This window comes from Oryctolagus cuniculus, chromosome 8, assembly GCF_051225735.1.
Source record: "Oryctolagus cuniculus isolate XC-2025 breed Fujian yellow rabbit chromosome 8, ASM5122573v1, whole genome shotgun sequence".
NCBI classification, from domain to species: domain Eukaryota; kingdom Metazoa; phylum Chordata; class Mammalia; order Lagomorpha; family Leporidae; genus Oryctolagus; species Oryctolagus cuniculus.
In genome coordinates, this window is record NC_142874.1 from 14,239,675 (window position 1) to 14,258,243 (window position 18,569).

An 18,569-nucleotide genomic window follows, 5' to 3' on the forward strand; every position below is an offset into this window, starting at 1 on the left:
CCCTCTCGCCCCCGTGCGGGGAGCCGTCCAGCGGGGCCTGGCTGGACTGAGCCCGTGCCGGACACGGTGCTCAGTTGCCGTCCTGGAGGGCCCAGAGGATTGCTCGAGGTGTGCCCACCAGGCCCCTCCCCTGAGACAGGGGGCTGGCTGGGTGCCGTCAGGCTCTTTCTTGGCTGCCCCTGGAACCCGGAGGTGGCCCTTGCCTGGTTCCTGGATCCTTTCACTTCCCCTTCCTCGTCGCCTTGCCGTGTGGAAGGGAAGGGCCGCTCTTAGCCCGCCAGCCCTGGCCAAGGAGGGGAACCCACTTGGAGGGTGGGGTGGCACCAAGGCCTTGCGCGGCCCAACGCACAAGGGGGGACGGCGGGCCCTCGCCCTGGCCCCGGTGCCACCAGTTTCCCTTGGTCGGGATTCTTTGTGGCCTAGGCAGGCAGGCGCCCATGCTGTCTCCGCACTGACCTAGGCACCCACCCACATGAGGCGTCGGGAGGTGTGGGGCCGGGAGAACATTTCTCTGCCTGGTTTCCTAGGCGGAGGCAGGTGTGTTGTCGGCAAAGACCCTCACTCAGGCCAAGTGTGTGATGTCTCTTCTTCTTCCGCAGACGCCGAGCCCGGCACCCGGGAACCTGTTCCGGACGTGCCGCTCCCAACCATGACTCCCAGCACCGAGGCTGACCACGACCACGACCACGACCACGACCACGACCACGGTAGGGGCCCGTGTGCCTTGTGTCCTCTGCCCCTAGGAGCCCGCTGGGCTGCCGGGGCTCCTTGAGCGAGAACGGGCTTTCCTATTGCCTCCGGGACCGGGAAGGTGTCGCCATGCGATTCCTTGTCCCGAAACGCTGGCCTGTGCTCTGGAGCTGCGGGGACGTCCTCGGGGCTCTGCCCGGGAAGGATGTGCTCCCTGGGGAGAGAGGGGCCGCGGTGCGAGTCAGGCGCTCCGAGACGGGGCCGTGTGTCCTCCCGGGTTCTCTGGTTGGCTGCACGCTGCCTGGGCCTGTCCGCAGGTTGTCCGTTTCTCTGCGTGGTGGTCTGCTAAGCCGTGCGGGAGGGGCGTAGGCTTCCCCGCCCCCCACGTCTGCTCCCGCCATGACCCCGGGGGTCTGGTGCAGCACGCCCAGCCCGCATGCCTGGCGTTGCCACGGAGGCTGCGAGTGCAGAAGCCTCATGGGACCCGGCGTGGAGTGCCCCACTGTCCCTGGTGGCCCAGTGTGCGCAGCGGACTTAGGCGCGGGCACGCTGGGCTCCGCGAGGATGGTGCTCTGTGCCTCTGCCTCTCCTGAGACGTCCTTGCCTTCCTCTTGGCGTTGGCTGGTCTCCGAGCTCCCGGGACAGCGTCCAGGAGGCGTGGCCGCTGCCTGAGGACAAGTCCTCGATGTGCCCTCTGACGCTGGCACGAGCGTGTTCTGGACCCGTGCCGTGCCCCCAGGCAGCTGGGGAGTTGTCTGCCGTGTAGTCCGGCGGGCCACCAGGAGAATCTGACCCAGTGTCCTGGATGGGCCAGTTCCCAGTCGTGCGCTCGTGGCCCAGACCGGACCCGGGCTGGTGTGTGGAGCCAGCCACGCGGGCCCGTCTGTCCTCCGTGCCCTGAGTGGGCGCAGATGAGAGAGGGCGCGGTTGCTCCGTCCGCTTTTCTCCCCTCTCGCCCCCGTGCGGGGAGCCGTCCAGCGGGGCCTGGCTGGACTGAGCCCGTGCCGGACACGGTGCTCAGTTGCCGTCCTGGAGGGCCCAGAGGATTGCTCGAGGTGTGCCCACCAGGCCCCTCCCCTGAGACAGGGGGCTGGCTGGGTGCCGTCAGGCTCTTTCTTGGCTCCCCCTGGAACCCGGAGGTGGCCCTTGCCTGGTTCCTGGATCCTTTCACTTCCCCTTCCTCGTCGCCTTGCCGTGTGGAAGGGAAGGGCCGCTCTTAGCCCGCCAGCCCTGGCCAAGGAGGGGAACCCACTTGGAGGGTGGGGTGGCACCAAGGCCTTGCGCGGCCCAACGCACAAGGGGGGACGGCGCGCCCTCGCCCTGGCCCCGGTGCCACCAGTTTCCCTTGGTCGGGATTCTTTGTGGCCTAGGCAGGCAGGCGCCCATGCTGTCTCCGCACTGACCTAGGCACCCACCCACATGAGGCGTCGGGAGGTGTGGGGCCGGGAGAACATTTCTCTGCCTGGTTTCCTAGGCGGAGGCAGGTGTGTTGTCGGCAAAGACCCTCACTCAGGCCAAGTGTGTGATGTCTCTTCTTCTTCCGCAGACGCCGAGCCCGGCACCCGGGAACCTGTTCCGGACGTGCCGCTCCCAACCATGACTCCCAGCACCGAGGCTGACCACGACCACGACCACGACCACGACCACGACCACGACCACGGTAGGGGCCCGTGTGCCTTGTGTCCTCTGCCCCTGGGAGCCCGCTGGGCTGCCGGGGCTCCTTGAGCGAGAACGGGCTTTCCTATTGCCTCCGGGACCGGGAAGGTGTCGCCATGCGATTCCTTGTCCCGAAACGCTGGCCTGTGCTCTGGAGCTGCGGGGACGTCCTCGGGGCTCTGCCCGGGAAGGATGTGCTCCCTGGGGAGAGAGGGGCCGCGGTGCGAGTCAGGCGCTCCGAGACGGGGCCGTGTGTCCTCCCGGGTTCTCTGGTTGGCTGCACGCTGCCTGGGCCTGTCCGCAGGTTGTCCGTTTCTCTGCGTGGTGGTCTGCTAAGCCGTGCGGGAGGGGCGTAGGCTTCCCCGCCCCCCACGTCTGCTCCCGCCATGACCCCGGGGGTCTGGTGCAGCACGCCCAGCCCGCATGCCTGGCGTTGCCACGGAGGCTGCGAGTGCAGAAGCCTCATGGGACCCGGCGTGGAGTGCCCCACTGCCCCTGGTGGCCCAGTGTGCGCAGCGGACTTAGGCGCGGGCACGCTGGGCTCCGCGAGGATGGTGCTCTGTGCCTCTGCCTCTCCTGAGACGTCCTTGCCTTCCTCTTGGCGTTGGCTGGTCTCCGAGCTCCCGGGACAGCGTCCAGGAGGCGTGGCCGCTGCCTGAGGACAAGTCCTCGATGTGCCCTCTGACGCTGGCACGAGCGTGTTCTGGACCCGTGCCGTGCCCCCAGGCAGCTGGGGAGTTGTCTGCCGTGTAGTCCGGCGGGCCACCAGGAGAATCTGACCCAGTGTCCTGGATGGGCCAGTTCCCAGTCGTGCGCTCGTGGCCCAGACCGGACCCGGGCTGGTGTGTGGAGCCAGCCACGCAGGCCCGTCTGTCCTCCGTGCCCTGAGTGGGCGCAGATGAGAGAGGGCGCGGTTGCTCCGTCCGCTTTTCTCCCCTCTCGCCCCCGTGCGGGGAGCCGTCCAGCGGGGCCTGGCTGGACTGAGCCCGTGCCGGACACGGTGCTCAGTTGCCGTCCTGGAGGGCCCAGAGGATTGCTCGAGGTGTGCCCACCAGGCCCCTCCCCTGAGACAGGGGCCTGGCTGGGTGCCGTCAGGCTCTTTCTTGGCTCCCCCTGGAACCCGGAGGTGGCCCTTGCCTGGTTCCTGGATCCTTTCACTTCCCCTTCCTCGTCGCCTTGCCGTGTGGAAGGGAAGGGCCGCTCTTAGCCCGCCAGCCCTGGCCAAGGAGGGGAACCCACTTGGAGGGTGGGGTGGCACCAAGGCCTTGCGCGGCCCAACGCACAAGGGGGGACTGCGGGCCCTCGCCCTGGCCCCGGTGCCACCAGTTTCCCTTGGTCGGGATTCTTTGTGGCCTAGGCAGGCAGGCGCCCATGCTGTCTCCGCACTGACCTAGGCACCCACCCACATGAGGCGTCGGGAGGTGTGGGGCCGGGAGAACATTTCTCTGCCTGGTTTCCTAGGCGGAGGCAGGTGTGTTGTCGGCAAAGACCCTCACTCAGGCCAAGTGTGTGATGTCTCTTCTTCTTCCGCAGACGCCGAGCCCGGCACCCGGGAACCTGTTCCGGACGTGCCGCTCCCAACCATGACTCCCAGCACCGAGGCTGACCACGACCACGACCACGACCACGACCACGACCACGGTAGGGGCCCGTGTGCCTTGTGTCCTCTGCCCCTGGGAGCCCGCTGGGCTGCCGGGGCTCCTTGAGCGAGAACGGGCTTTCCTATTGCCTCCGGGACCGGGAAGGTGTCGCCATGCGATTCCTTGTCCCGAAACGCTGGCCTGTGCTCTGGAGCTGCGGGGACGTCCTCGGGGCTCTGCCCGGGAAGGATGTGCTCCCTGGGGAGAGAGGGGCCGCGGTGCGAGTCAGGCGCTCCGAGACGGGGCCGTGTGTCCTCCCGGGTTCTCTGGTTGGCTGCACGCTGCCTGGGCCTGTCCGCAGGTTGTCCGTTTCTCTGCGTGGTGGTCTGCTAAGCCGTGCGGGAGGGGCGTAGGCTTCCCCGCCCCCCACGTCTGCTCCCGCCATGACCCCGGGGGTCTGGTGCAGCACGCCCAGCCCGCATGCCTGGCGTTGCCACGGAGGCTGCGAGTGCAGAAGCCTCATGGGACCCAGCGTGGAGTGCCCCACTGCCCCTGGTGGCCCAGTGTGCGCAGCGGACTTAGGCGCGGGCACGCTGGGCTCCGCGAGGATGGTGCTCTGTGCCTCTGCCTCTCCTGAGACGTCCTTGCCTTCCTCTTGGCGTTGGCTGGTCTCCGAGCTCCCGGGACAGCGTCCAGGAGGCGTGGCCGCTGCCTGAGGACAAGTCCTCGATGTGCCCTCTGACGCTGGCACGAGCGTGTTCTGGACCCGTGCCGTGCCCCCAGGCAGCTGGGGAGTTGTCTGCCGTGTAGTCCGGCGGGCCACCAGGAGAATCTGACCCAGTGTCCTGGATGGGCCAGTTCCCAGTCGTGCGCTCGTGGCCCAGACCAGACCCGGGCTGGTGTGTGGAGCCAGCCACGCGGGCCCGTCTGTCCTCCGTGCCCCGAGTGGGCGCAGATGAGAGAGGGCGCGGTTGCTCCGTCCGCTTTTCTCCCCTCTCGCCCCCGTGCGGGGAGCCGTCCAGCGGGGCCTGGCTGGACTGAGCCCGTGCCGGACACGGTGCTCAGTTGCCGTCCTGGAGGGCCCAGAGGATTGCTCGAGGTGTGCCCACCAGGCCCCTCCCCTGAGACAGGGGGCTGGCTGGGTGCCGTCAGGCTCTTTCTTGGCTCCCCCTGGAACCCGGAGGTGGCCCTTGCCTGGTTCCTGGATCCTTTCACTTCCCCTTCCTCGTCGCCTTGCCGTGTGGAAGGGAAGGGCCGCTCTTAGCCCGCCAGCCCTGGCCAAGGAGGGGAACCCACTTGGAGGGTGGGGTGGCACCAAGGCCTTGCGCGGCCCAACGCACAAGGGGGGACGGCGCGCCCTGCTCCGGGCCCTCGCCCTGGCCCCGGTGCCACCAGTTTCCCTTGGCCGGGATTCTTTGTGGCCTAGGCAGGCAGGCGCCCGTGCTGTCTCCGCACTGACCTAGGCACCCACCCACATGAGGCGTCGGGAGGTGTGGGGCCGGGAGAACATTTCTCTGCCTGGTTTCCTAGGCGGAGGCAGGTGTGTTGTCGGCAAAGACCCTCACTCAGGCCAAGTGTGTGATGTCTCTTCTTCTTCCGCAGACGCCGAGCCCGGCACCCGGGAACCTGTTCCGGACGTGCCGCTCCCAACCATGACTCCCAGCACCGAGGCTGACCACGACCACGACCACGACCACGACCACGACCACGACCACGGTAGGGGCCCGTGTGCCTTGTGTCCTCTGCCCCTGGGAGCCCGCTGGGCTGCCGGGGCTCCTTTAGTGAGAACGGGCTTTCCTATTGCCTCCGGGACCGGGAAGCTTCTGGAAAGTTCTTCATTACCAGAAGGTGTCCTGTGACCTAGGATTTCTCTCTCTTTTGCTTACATATATCTTTCATTTTTTCCTCCAGTGTTTGAGCTGTCTTTAACGCTGCTTTTTCAGTCTCTTTTGCTTCGATTTTCTTCAGCTTCCTTAAAGGCTTCCTTTTTTTTTTTTTTTGTCTCTGAGTGTTACAGTTTTCTCTCTCTCTCTGTGCCCAATTTGCCTTTGCACTGTAATATGTACTTTGTTTCCTGTAATTTGCCATGATTTAGGACATTTTTCTTAGTGACCTCTTTCTGTGAATCCAAGATTTTCTGTTTCATTCTGGTTTTTTGTAGGTTCTGTGGTCTCTGTAATCTTGTTACAGATCGTTGTCCCCAAACTTGTAGCGCCCTCATTTGAACTTAGGAACAATCTCTTTGGCTCATGTGTGGTTTGTGCTTTAGAGTTACTGCTGTTGTTCCTTTTTTTCGTGACATTTTTGTGGTGGAGTGTTATTCCTAAGTGTCTCCTTTTTCTGAAAATATGTCTGTGTTTTCTACCTGTTTTGGAATCTTCATCCTTCTGCTTAACATGGATGCGTTTCTTCAGTGTAGAAGTGCTCGTGTGCAAGTCGTGTCCTCCATGACTGCCTTTTGTCCTCGTGAGTCCTATCATTGGCTGAACACTGCTGCATAACGACTCGGCATTTTTGAATGTTCGCAGAGCCTTTTAGTTTTTCTTCCTTACTCTTTAGTTAGGAAGTTATTTTTTGTTACTCTATACTAATGCTGAATGAAATCTGTCTTCTCAGTCACTCAGTTCAGTATGCCTGGATCCTTCCATGGATGAAATAATAGCAAAACTCTAATCAAGTGTCAAGTCTTCTCGCTGAACCTAATGCTCCAGTGTGCAGTGGAGCCAACCTGCACCTATATTTGCATGTTTTTCCATTCCTGTGTTCCCCATTCGAACATTTGTAAATATAGTAGAAAATTTTTCAGATATTGTCTGAGATGGTACCAAACTAAAAAACACTCTTGGACCACCTGTGACTTTACTTGTCTCCCAGGTAGACACCATTTGTGCCATTTGTATGTTACCAGATCTCTCATTACATCTTTCTCTATTCTTTGGCTGTCTGGAATTGTCTTTGCAATTAGGAGTATCAAGATATGTCCCTGGACAGAAAGAAAACCTTTAAGAATGAGTGGAGCGCAGGAAATGATTTTACTCTAGCTGTTTGAAATCCATGAGCCATTTCCCTTAATGCATGTTTGCATGTACAGGAACATGAGTCAGAATTGTCAGGAACATCCATTGTGAGTGTGTTCATCTCTGTGTTTCAGAAATACTGATTTTATTCCTCTCTGATGTGAAAAATCACCGAGGACTTATTTTCTTTCCCTTACCGAAAGACCTGATGATTACATGGGAATCTGACATTTAGGATGGTCTGATAACTGATCAAACTCCAAATGTGTCCAATGATGCTAGCACCAGTCTCCCTTTGGGTACACTTCTGTTCTAACCTCTGTTCTCTTGAGCACTTGATGTGCTCAAATACCAGAATGCCTTACAAGTTCCTTTGATATTCTCTGCTGATCCTTTCTCTGAACACTAGGGGTTGCTTTTTCCATTTTTCCTTTGTGTTTCTTAGGTTGCTGGAAACCTTTGATGTTCTGGCCTGGAAGGATAAGAGTTCCTAGGTACAACATTGCCCCTGGGGCACATTTACTGAGACAGCCAGTTTGCTTCCTGTGGCTCTACACTCAGTATGCGCTTCCCAAGATCACAAAGATGTTCAGTTTCTCTCTCCTTATGCTTTTGCAGCTGTTTATGGTCACTGCAATGCTTGGTACACAAGTTCTATACCACCGCGTGCCACACACTTTTTTCCTTGTAGTATTCTAGCTTTGCATTTGGTACTTCTGATATGTAGTTGATTCTTAGTTTATGATGTCTCAGAAACCTCCAGAAAGTGTTGATTTTGAGTGCCATTTGCTGGGATGTCAAATCATTGATTTGCTTGTAATAGCAGGTTGAGTGTGTTTTCTCAACCTATCCGAAGACACTTTTAGGTATATCTGCAGCGGAGTCAATCTAACCAACTTGGAAATCCTAACCATTGCCACACATATACCTGGTCCAAATCCTCCATGCGAAGAGAAGGGCATGCCTGAGCTTGGCATGTGTCAACCGTGTCATTTGTATTCTGTCTATTGCTTTACTGAAGAGTCGGCATGGTTGCTTAGTAGCTTGTCGCATCCTATCTACATTTCTGGAGCCCTCCATGAAGGATAAACTTGCCTAAATATTTGCATGACTTTGTCATGTTGAATTTAAGTCTTCAGTTGCTGTCCAGGAGGGACCCGATCCCTGATGGAGTTATCCATGTGGCTCCTGTACTAGGACAGTGGGTTGTGCATCATATTGTTCTTTCGTGGCTCCCACTGGGACATGGAGAGAGCACTTTCTGAATTACTGGATCCTTTCTTTTCATCTATGACTGTTGTCTCATTTTCTCCAAGTGGAAGGGAAATTCTTTAAACTCAAATGATTGCCAAGAACATAAACCTCTAAGAATGATTTTCAACTTGCCAGTTGTTTTTCTCTCAAAACATGACAACATCTCCCCATTTTCTCCTAATTTGGATTTTTGTAGACTTACCCTTGTTATGTCTCAGAAAACTTGTGCACATCCACATTATGAGAATGTGTTGTTTGGGTTGGAGATCACTTCTGTTCCTGCTTTCTGACATGGAGTTGGATCTGCATCTGAAAATCTGCTTAGGCAACTTTTGTTTTTTCTTCCACAGGAAGTATGATAGTCTCACTGGAGTCAGACCCAGAATCAGGCGTGGTGACTGAGCAGAGCCTTCCAGTGGCAAATGATACCATGCCTCAGCTCAGTAGGGGTCCATATGTTTTATGTCCTCTGATCTATGAGATGCTGAAGATTTCATGTGGCATAAGTTCTGAGAACTCCTCTTCAGTATGTCTGCCATGCTTTCAAGATAATGCTGAGAGCTGCTTTTCCCAGAACGTTTGGCTATGTTTTCTTAATGTTCCTGAAACCTTTAGTTTCTGTCACGGAAGGACGTACTTCCTCGATAGAGATTTGCCCATGTGACACCTGTACAAGACCGTCATGTGGAAGCGCATCATCTCTCACTGGCCAACAGCTGCACATTCTATGGGCACTTTGCAAGTTACCAGAAACTTGGCGATTGTCTATCTTTACCCCTTTGCTATAGCCTAAGGTCATCTGATGCTTTGTTCTCAGCTGCTGTTCAAATACAAATAAAACATCTTGAAGAAATTTAAAATAGGAATTGTTTAACAACTCTCCTATCTATCTGTTTTGTTCTCATGCATTTTCCTTTACTTCTGTTTTGGGGTACCATAAAGTTCATGACAATCATCATTATGAATTAAACATGGTGGGATGTAAAATAATTTATTTTACACCATGTGCGTATTGATATGGGTCTGTTTTCTGAAAACATCATTAGACAGCCTTAGTTGTTTCCATCAACAGAATAAGTAACACCACAATGGAAATCCAATCAGTGTCAAGGTGTGTGACTGACCATGATCTTCACTGTGTGAATATTCAGCCTGAATCTAGAGTGGGACCACACTTTCCTTTTGCACTTTATCTTCTTAGTTACTGAAAAGCACTTTGGTGTATTTCCTTAGGATTTCTTCTTACTTCCATACAGTTTCTTTAAGTTTACACAAAGAATCCATTTTCAAAATGTTCATGTGACCACTAACTTGACTCGGTCTCTTCGGTGGTTCTCCAGGAAGGATGGAATTGCTCGGCAGAGATTGTCCTTGAGGGCTCTAATCTAAGGCAAAGCTTTTGTTTCATGTTGTTCTCTGTGTGGCTCCCAGCAGAACACGGAATGGGCACTTTCCAAGTTACCGTATCCTTTCCTTTTGTCTATACCTGGCTTTTTCTTTATTGAGGGGTGTTTGCAATTGGTAAGTCACAAACGATATTTAAGGATAAAAATAAGGAATCTAAGGATATATTTGAAATTGGCATTTTTGTTGCTGAATTATTATGAGCCGCTTTCTCATTGTACCTATCTTTATAAACCTATGTCTGGCCGGCGCCGCAGCTCACTAGGCTAATCCTCCGCCTTGCAGCGCCGGCACACCGGGTTCTAGTCCCGTTCGGGGTGCCGGATTCTGTCCCGGTTGTCCCTCTTCCAGGCCAGCTCTCTGCTGTGGCTAGGGAAGGGAGTGCAGTGGAGGATGGCCCAAGTCCTTGGGCCCTGCACCCCATGGGAGACCAGGAGAAGTACCTGGCTCCTGCCATAGGATCAGCGAGGTGCGCCGGCCGCAGCAGCCATTGGAGGGTGAACCAACGGTAAGGGAAGACCTTTCTCTACCTCTCTCTCACTGTCCACTCTGCCTTTCAAAAATAAATAAATAAATAAATAAATAAATAAATAAAAATAAACCTATGTTTATCTTGTGTCAGAAAACTCATGAAAATCCACATTATGAGCATGTATTTCTATGGGTTCAAATAATGTTTTCCTGTTGTCAGTTGATAAAATGATTGTGTTCTGAAAATATCCTAAGAAAACTTTTGATTTACCTTCCACAGGTGATTTAATGCTACCCTGGAGTACGAATCAGTGTAAGGTATGATGACAGAGTAAAAACAATTTTCAGTGGCAGCTGAAGCCTTCCGTCCTCTGCATTCTGAGTTACTGAGAGTTCAGTTAGCATCATTCCTTAGTATTTTTCTTCATTTCTATGCACTTCCTTTAACCTAACACTAGGGACTACTTTTCAAAAATATCTGTTTGAGTTTTCTCACTTTGCTTGAAAACCTTAGTTTCCTCACAGGAAGGAGTACTTTAGTAGAGAATTGTCATTGAGGTATCTAAACTAAGACTAGTGTTTTGCTTCTTGTTTTTCTATCATTTGTTTGCTGGAGTACACTGAGTGGGAATGTTCCAACTTGCCAGTTGCTTTCATTTTTTTCCATCCTTTTCCTTTGGCTTTACCAAGGGGTAGTGTAACGGTCAGTACACAATGCATTCAAAGGCAAAAATTAAACAATGTAAGAAGGAAGTTAGCATGAGGACTTGTTTTGCTCCCCCAGATTGTTAAACCTGTGCATCAAGTTTTCATTCATTGTATTTACATAAACTTACCTCTTAGAAGCCTCATGAAGTCCACATCATGGGTGTATTATGTTTCAGTATATTTTTTCTTTTACTGTTGCTCCATGTTGAAATGAATATGTTGTCTTCAAATATACTAAGATAACTCCTGGTTTTTCTTCAACATAAGAAATTTCCCCCACCACTCCAAACCAGAACAGTGTCACGTATATTCACTGACCAAAATCCTCCAGTGGTAGAAGGTGAGAAGTCTGACCTTCTATGGGACCACCCGTGTCTACTGTACTCTGTCTTCTGAGTTACTGGAGCGCACAGTTGACATGATCCCTTAGGATATTTTTTCCCGATAAACTTCATTTCACCTCACAGTATGAACTACGTTTTCTAGAATGCTTGTGCATGTTTTCTAATGTTGTTTGACATCCTCAGTTTCTGTGCATGAAGAATGGACGGAATTCCTGGGTAGAGAATTGCCCAAGAGGCACCTAAAATAAGAAAAGTGTTTTGCATTGTTACTCTATCGTTGCCTCACAGTTGCACGCTGCATGGACACTTTTCATGTTACCAGATAATATCAGTATCTCCTTACGCCTTTGCCATAATGCAGGGTAATTTCAGTGCTTTCTACACAAATAGTGTTCAAAGGTAAAATAAGACACCTAAAAATGAATCCAGAACATATATTTTCCTTAGCTTTTCTACATGAAGTCTCAGAAACCTCATGAAAATCCCCATTGTAAGTGTAGGATGCTGGTATTTAAAGTAATTTGTTATTACTATCTGATACTGAGATGAGTCTCTTATGAAAATGTTTTAAGAGAGCTTTATTTTTTTCTGCAGTGGAATGAATGACACTCCAGGGGAAGCCCACCCAGTGTCAAATATGGTGACTGACAAAAATCTTCCACTGGGAGAGGATATCAGGCCTAACCTTGCAGTGGGCCTACTGATGTTTTCTCTCCTCTTTTTCTTACTTATTATGAGGACAGCTGGCCTGATTCCTTGGGGTTTTCTCGATTTTAAAAATTTTTTAAATTTATTTGAGAGGTAGAATTACAGACAGTGAGAGACAGAGAAAGGTCTTCCATCTGTTGGTTCACTCCCCAAATGACCACACTAGCCAGAGCTGCACCGGTCCAAAGCCAGCAGACAAGAGCTTCTTCCAGGCCTTCCACATGGGTGCAGGGGCTAGAGTACTTGGGCCAACTTCTACTGCTTTCCCAGGCCATGGTGGAGGGCTGGACCAGAAGAGAAGCAACTGGGACTAGGACCGGTACCTATATGAGATGCTGGTGCCGCAGGTGGAGGGTTAACCTACTGTGCCAAAGCACCAGGATTTTATCTTTCTGTACAAATCTTTTAACTTTACACTAAGAATTATTGTGCAGAAATGTTTGTAGAAGTTTTCTAACTTGGCTTGGACTCTTCAGATCCTGTGCAGGAAGCATGGAGTTCCTTGCCAGGGAATTTCCCGTGGGGCACTTAACCTCATCTACTCCATTTTGTATTCCTCCTATTCTATCCTTGACTCCTAGAGAAACACCAAATGGGCACTTTCCAAGTTACCAGACCTTTGATTTTTATCATAATCTTTTTGTCTTCTGAAAGAGTAGTTGCGATTGTTAAGATACAAATAATAGTCAAGGATAAAAGGAGAAAAAAACTAAAAATGAATTTAAACAAGAATTTTGTTCTAAAATTATTAAACTATGAGCTTTTTTTCATTATCCATACTTTAAGAAACTGATTTTAATGATGTATCAGAAAACTCATTCAAGTCCACAATAGGAGCCAATTTGCTTGGATTTCAAATTTTTTTGCTGCCATCAGATGGTTGAGATGGGTCTGCTGTCTGAAATATCTTGACAACTTTTGTTTGTCATTCAACAGGTGCTTTGATGCTACCGCTGCTGTTGACACAATACCAGGTAGGGTGAATGGCCAAAATCTCGAAATGGCACAGGATGCCACGCCTGAGCCTAGATGGGCCCACCTATGTCTTCTGTCCTCTGCATTCCAAGTGGCTGGAAAACTGAGTTAGGATCTCTTTTTCTTAAGATTTTCTTTTCTTTTCTCTGTATTTTACTTAACATAAGACTAAGGACTACTGTTTCAAAATGTTTGTTTTTAAACTTTGCTTGAAATATCTTCAGTTTCTTCCCCTGGTGGGTGAACTTCCTTGGTAGAGAATTGCCCATGAGGCCCATAAACTAAGACTACATAGTCTTCATGTTTTCTTCACACTTGTTGGCAGTACAACACTGAATTCACATTTTCCAAGCTACAAGTTTGTTTCATTTTTTTCTTTGCCTTCATTAAAAGTAGTTCTAATGCTGCAAGACAATTTGGTATTCAAAGACAAAAACTAAAATATAAGAATCAAGGTACAATAGGAAGTTGTTTTGGTCCAACAAAGCATTTACGCTAGGTATCAATTTGCTCATCAGTTGTATCTTTTCATAAGCTTATCTCTAAGCTGTCTCAGAAACCTCCTGAAATCCACACCATGAGTGTATCATGCTCTCACCTAACATTATTTTTCCTGCTCCCTGGTGTTTCTTCAGCAGAACAAATTACCCTGCTACTGCAGACCAGACCAGTGTCCAGTATAATGACCGAGTGAATTCTCCAGCCGGAGAGGATGCCAAGCCTGCGCTTGGTATGGGCCCACCCAGTGCACTGTCCTCTGACTTCTGAGTTACAGAAGAGCACAGTTACCATGACTGCTTAGGGTTTTTTCCCCATGCACTTCATTTAACCTCACAGGAAGGACTGCTTGCACAAGTTTTCTGTTTTTGCTTGACACATTCAGTTTCTGTCCAAGAATGGATGGAATTCCTGAGTAGAGAATTGCCCAAGAGGCACCTACACCAAGACAACCATTGTGCATCAAGTGGTTCCATGTGTGTTCGCAGTTGCACACTGAATGGACACTTTCCAAACTACCAGGTCCTTTCAGTTTACCTGCCCTTATTCTTTTGCTTCATCAGGGGTTAATTCCAATGCTTTGTACACAAAGAGTATTCAAAGATAAAGGTAAATCTTCTAAAAATGAAGAGTGGGGATTTGTTGGGTTCAGAAAGTATAATATCTATGTTTTTTCATAACACATATTTTCCTTAAATTGTTTGCATGAAGTCTCAGAAACCTCATGAAAACACTCCTTTATGAGTGTGTGACACTTGGCTTTAAAGTACTTTTTTTGCCACTCTCTCTCTCATACTGAGTTTACTTTATGAATATGTCCTAAGAAAACTTAGGTTTTATCTTCAGTGAAATAAATAATGCCACTCCTGGAATCTGACCCCATGTCAAGTAGGGCGATTGACCGGAATCCTGCATTGGAAGAGGATTCCAGGGCACAGCTGTGTCCTCTGTCCGCTGTTACTCAAGAGCTCCATTGGCATGGTATCTCAGGGCTTCCTCTTAACTTCTCCTCAGTAGTGCCAGCAAGCACTCTGCAAACCTAGGTTATTATTGGCAAAAGGCAATTTTTTTACAGGGTGAAGTTTGGTTCATAACCTGGAAACATGTATTATCAGTTCCTTCTCATGTGTGTCTTTTGGTTTAATGATGTTTACCTCATTTCTTAGGGGAAATCTTGAGGGCAGTTCTTTAATCAGGAATTGGGATATCTCCCGAGTCTGAGAATATTATTTCACTTTTTATTTCGACAGAAATGGAACCATCTCATCATATCTGGTGCTTTGGAACAACAGTAATCGACCCTATAAAGCAAGCTGCAAAACTCACATCTAGTAGGGGGCCGCCCAACTCTCCAAAATGAATCATTTTATTTCATTCAGTGGTAGCATATTCACAGCTGGACATCACTAATTTCCCTACACTCTACCATGAAGCTAAGAGTGTTTTTAGAAAAAAAATTGACAGATTTTTCTTTCTGTCCAGAAATAAACAAATTGGCTTGCAACTGACTTCAAAGGAGTCATGTTTTCTGACTGTGTGGAAATCATGTTGTACACTTCACACTTCACAAACTTATTCAAAAAGGAATATGGAATGATCAGATTCCAAAATTTCAGCTCAACCCATTTCAGTCTTGAATTTCCAATTCCATTGTTCAAGGGGACATGCAACAGTTACTATAAAATCAGTATTTAAGAATACAGTGAAATATATAAAAACAGAATGAAAATATGAGCTGATATTGGCACAAAAAATTTAAACCCACACATAGTTTTTTTCATGATAGCATTTTCATACATTTTTTTTTCATCATGAAGTCACAGAAAGTTCATGAAAGCTCATATTCTAAAATCTCATCAAAATTTGATAAAGATGCATACCATAAAATCCTTTGAATGGATTTAAAATCGTGTTCATACCAAATCACATTTTAATTCTATTTTTTTGAGTTTTTTAAAGATTTATTTATTTACTTGAAAATCAGAGTTACACAGAGAGAGGAGAGGCAGAGAGAGGTCTTCCATCTGGTGGTTTGCTCCCCAATAGGCTGCAATGGCCGGAGCTGTGCTGATCTGAAGCCAGGAGCTTTTCCTGTGTCTCCCACGCAGGTGCAGGGCCCAAGCACTTGGGCCATCTTCTACTGCTTTCCCAGGCCATGGTGGAGAGCTGGATCAAAAGTGGAGCAGCCAGGTCTTGAACTGGTGCCCATTTGGGATGCTGGCACTTCAGGCCAGGGCGTTAACCCATTGGATCACAGTGCCAGTCCCTATGTTTTTTGAGTTTTATGTTCTCATTTTTCATTTTGAGGGGCTTTTGTTCTTTTTTTATCTTTTTATTTTTTGTTTTGTAATTATTCATTTTTTTCCTATTTTGACATTTATGTTTTTATACCGTTTATGAAATGGTTGATGTCTCCTGGACAAATAACTATTTTCAATATTCTGGATATCCTGAAGATGATGTTCATTATACCATATATTACTTTTATAAGAATCTTCAGAAAATCATACATTAATAATGAAATATTATAACTTGAAGACATAAAGAACATAAGTGATTCTCAGTTCCCACCCACTTTTAAAAGAGAGTAAGCTCAGTTACCTGACTGTAGAGTGCCATGATCACACTCCACTAATTTGTTATGTAGGAAAATTTGGCATTATACTGTGTCCAGAGCAAAACGTGAATCATAGCATCTTTCCATATATGTCTTCTCGATTTTAATTCCTATCTTATTTTCATCAATGCGAAGTCATTTAGGAAAAATTCAGTACTACAGTCCTTCAATGATGCCCATAAACCTTCAATATGCAAATCACATTCCAGAACTCAATGGGAATTTTCAGAACATCTGAGCTCCATCAACAATTTTGTAAGCAAAATCATCTGAAATATTCTTAAGTCACCATAAATTCTCTGATTGATTAGTGCATCCAAGGGTGGGAATGGACCTAGTAAAGGTGGTAAGATGGCTTTGGGGTTGATGCTTTTTAAAATGATTGGCTAAAGTATAGGGTCTGAGCCGCTTGGGTGTAGGTGGCAAACCGCAGGGTTTCGGGATGTCATCAAGCACCTTAACTGCCTGAAAAGACACCTGGAACTTTAGGCATTTCCCTGCTATCTGCTGATTGGCTGTTGCTAGGGGAGTTTATCGCAAGGGAAGTTTATTCTCTTTTCAGGAGCTTTTGGCTTAGGGTTCAGGCCCGAGTTACGAGATGGAGGCCTACTCTAAAATAGCTGCACCTTGATCCAGGCTCAGGTCTCTCATTGGAAATCTCTATTGTTTTAAACATATTTTACTGATGGCCCATATTAGTGAATCTGTAAATCCAGTGAATGATGTAAAATCTTGTTCTCACACGCAGAGCACATTACTTTGCTTAGTTTATAGAAGACATACCCAGTGATCTGTGCACTTCTATCTTTGTTCACCTAAAGAATTACGCTGTGACTTCTTGGCTTCGATAGTCATTTGTACATGATTAAGGCTTTGAGGGAGGCCCAGCTCAGTTGGGTCATTCTTCTGGTCTCACTGGGTCACTCGGGGGCCAGAAGACAACTGTGTATTTCTCAGCTTCCTTTGATTGCTACATAGCCATATACCAGGGGGGAGATTGGAAATCTTTTCTCACACAAATTTCATAAAGTTTTCCTATATTGCAGCTCCATCTGATTATTCCCTATTACAGATAAACACCTGGGCTCACTAGACCTTGGCTCCTATATTTTTTCCACTACCTGGAATTACACTGGTGCTTTCAGTATTCTCTGGAAAATTTTAAATTCTGTGGTAAATGATCATGTTTTGTGGTAGTTCTATTCTGCTTAATGCCCACTAAAATGTACAGGCAGCTCTTCATATCCTGTGGTTTCAGCCAAATCCAGAAAGAGAATATAAGATGCAAAGTTTCTCATTATCATTATTCTCTGAAGTATAAGTTCCATTCCTTACAGAACAGTTAATTTGTAGGAGGTAGTGTAGGAGATGTAGAGGTCACTTAAAAAGGATATGTGAGGGTGGCATAAATTATATGCAAATACAGTTCTACTTGATATTGGGGTAGGAGCATCTGTGGATTTTGTTATCTTTTGGGATCATGGAATCAATTCCCCACAGATGCTGAGGGACAGCTATCTATGGGGGAATGAAGATGTGCATAGTCCTTGGAATAAAAGGATTTCATATGTGTTGGTAATATCTTTACATTTGAAAATTGGAGAGATAAGAGAGCACATATGGGATTTCAGAGGGTAGCAGTAAGACATCCATTTGATGCATGATGTTTTAGATTAATTGCAGCATTATTTTGAAATTCTGAAATACATGAAGCATTTCCATTCATGATGCTAAAGTGGAGGATACTAATGGGATCTCTTCTCATTAGAGATGACTGCATGGTTGTGTGAAAAATCTGAGACATCAACAATTGCAGGATAAAAGGGACAAAAATATATGCCTTCACAATGCATCTAGGTTTTGAATCAGGAAAGAAATACCCTAAAGTCAATCCTTCCAGTTGCAAAAGAAGGGACAGAAAAGGAGGTAAAGAAAATCTGAGATTCAAGGAATTTGTCAATTGCAACTCATGGGCACGATTCTTGCTATAGGGAAACAGTTAATAGTTTTCTCTCAGCACTCACACAGTAGAGACTTGAGGAAAGTAACTTACATCTTCATTTTGGAGAAAGATCCTAGGGCCTGAACAACTGTAAAAGGGCACAACTCTTGTACTGACTTACAATGACTAGAAGGCAATGAGTTTTTCAGTTTATCATCTTTATGGTAGCTGTGAGAAAGATAGTATAATCAGCAGTCTATGCTTAGTGATGTGATAAGATTAAACATTTCCATCAACAAAATAAAGGCCCTTGGGATGAATTATGCTATTCCGGAAAGAAAACACACCCATGCTACCAGCACCGAAATTCTGAATCCATGTATACAAGGTTTACTCATGAACATATATCTTTAAAAAAAAAACTGCATGGATTTCAAAATTATTTGCCCTAAGGAATTCATTTCCATGAGCTTTTTGAAGTACCCTTGTATTTACACAAGCACATTCATTCACTTCCTGATCCACACAAGCACCGTGTTAAAATTTGGGGAATAGATGATATATTAGTAAAAAAACAACGTCTTTACAGAGCAGTGGGCAATGTCTTGGATATTTTTCTTCAGCTCCTTCCATGCTAGGCAAATGAGCCAGTATTCTGAAGATTTGTAGTAGATAGTGACCCTCTTTTCTAATTTTTGTTTTGTG

General features: G+C 48.4%; 1 long non-coding RNA gene across 3 annotated transcripts in view; it reads left to right on the top strand.

The window, feature by feature from the left end:
- The window catches only part of LOC149124836 (uncharacterized), a 28,972-nt gene extending 14,159 nt beyond the window's left edge, over nucleotides 1-14,813 (top strand). Inside the window, exons 1-4 of one of the 3 annotated variants that reach the window (XR_016211595.1) lie at nucleotides 3,879-3,987; nucleotides 10,353-10,390; nucleotides 12,769-12,806; nucleotides 14,556-14,813. This is a non-coding gene — a long non-coding RNA (uncharacterized LOC149124836). Of the gene's footprint in view, nucleotides 1-3,878; nucleotides 3,988-5,527; nucleotides 5,643-10,352; nucleotides 10,391-12,768; nucleotides 12,807-14,555 lie in introns of those variants that run through there. The other 2 variants (XR_016211596.1, XR_016211597.1) reach the window with 2 other exon arrangements.
- The last annotated feature ends 3,756 nt before the right edge of the window (nucleotides 14,814-18,569 follow it).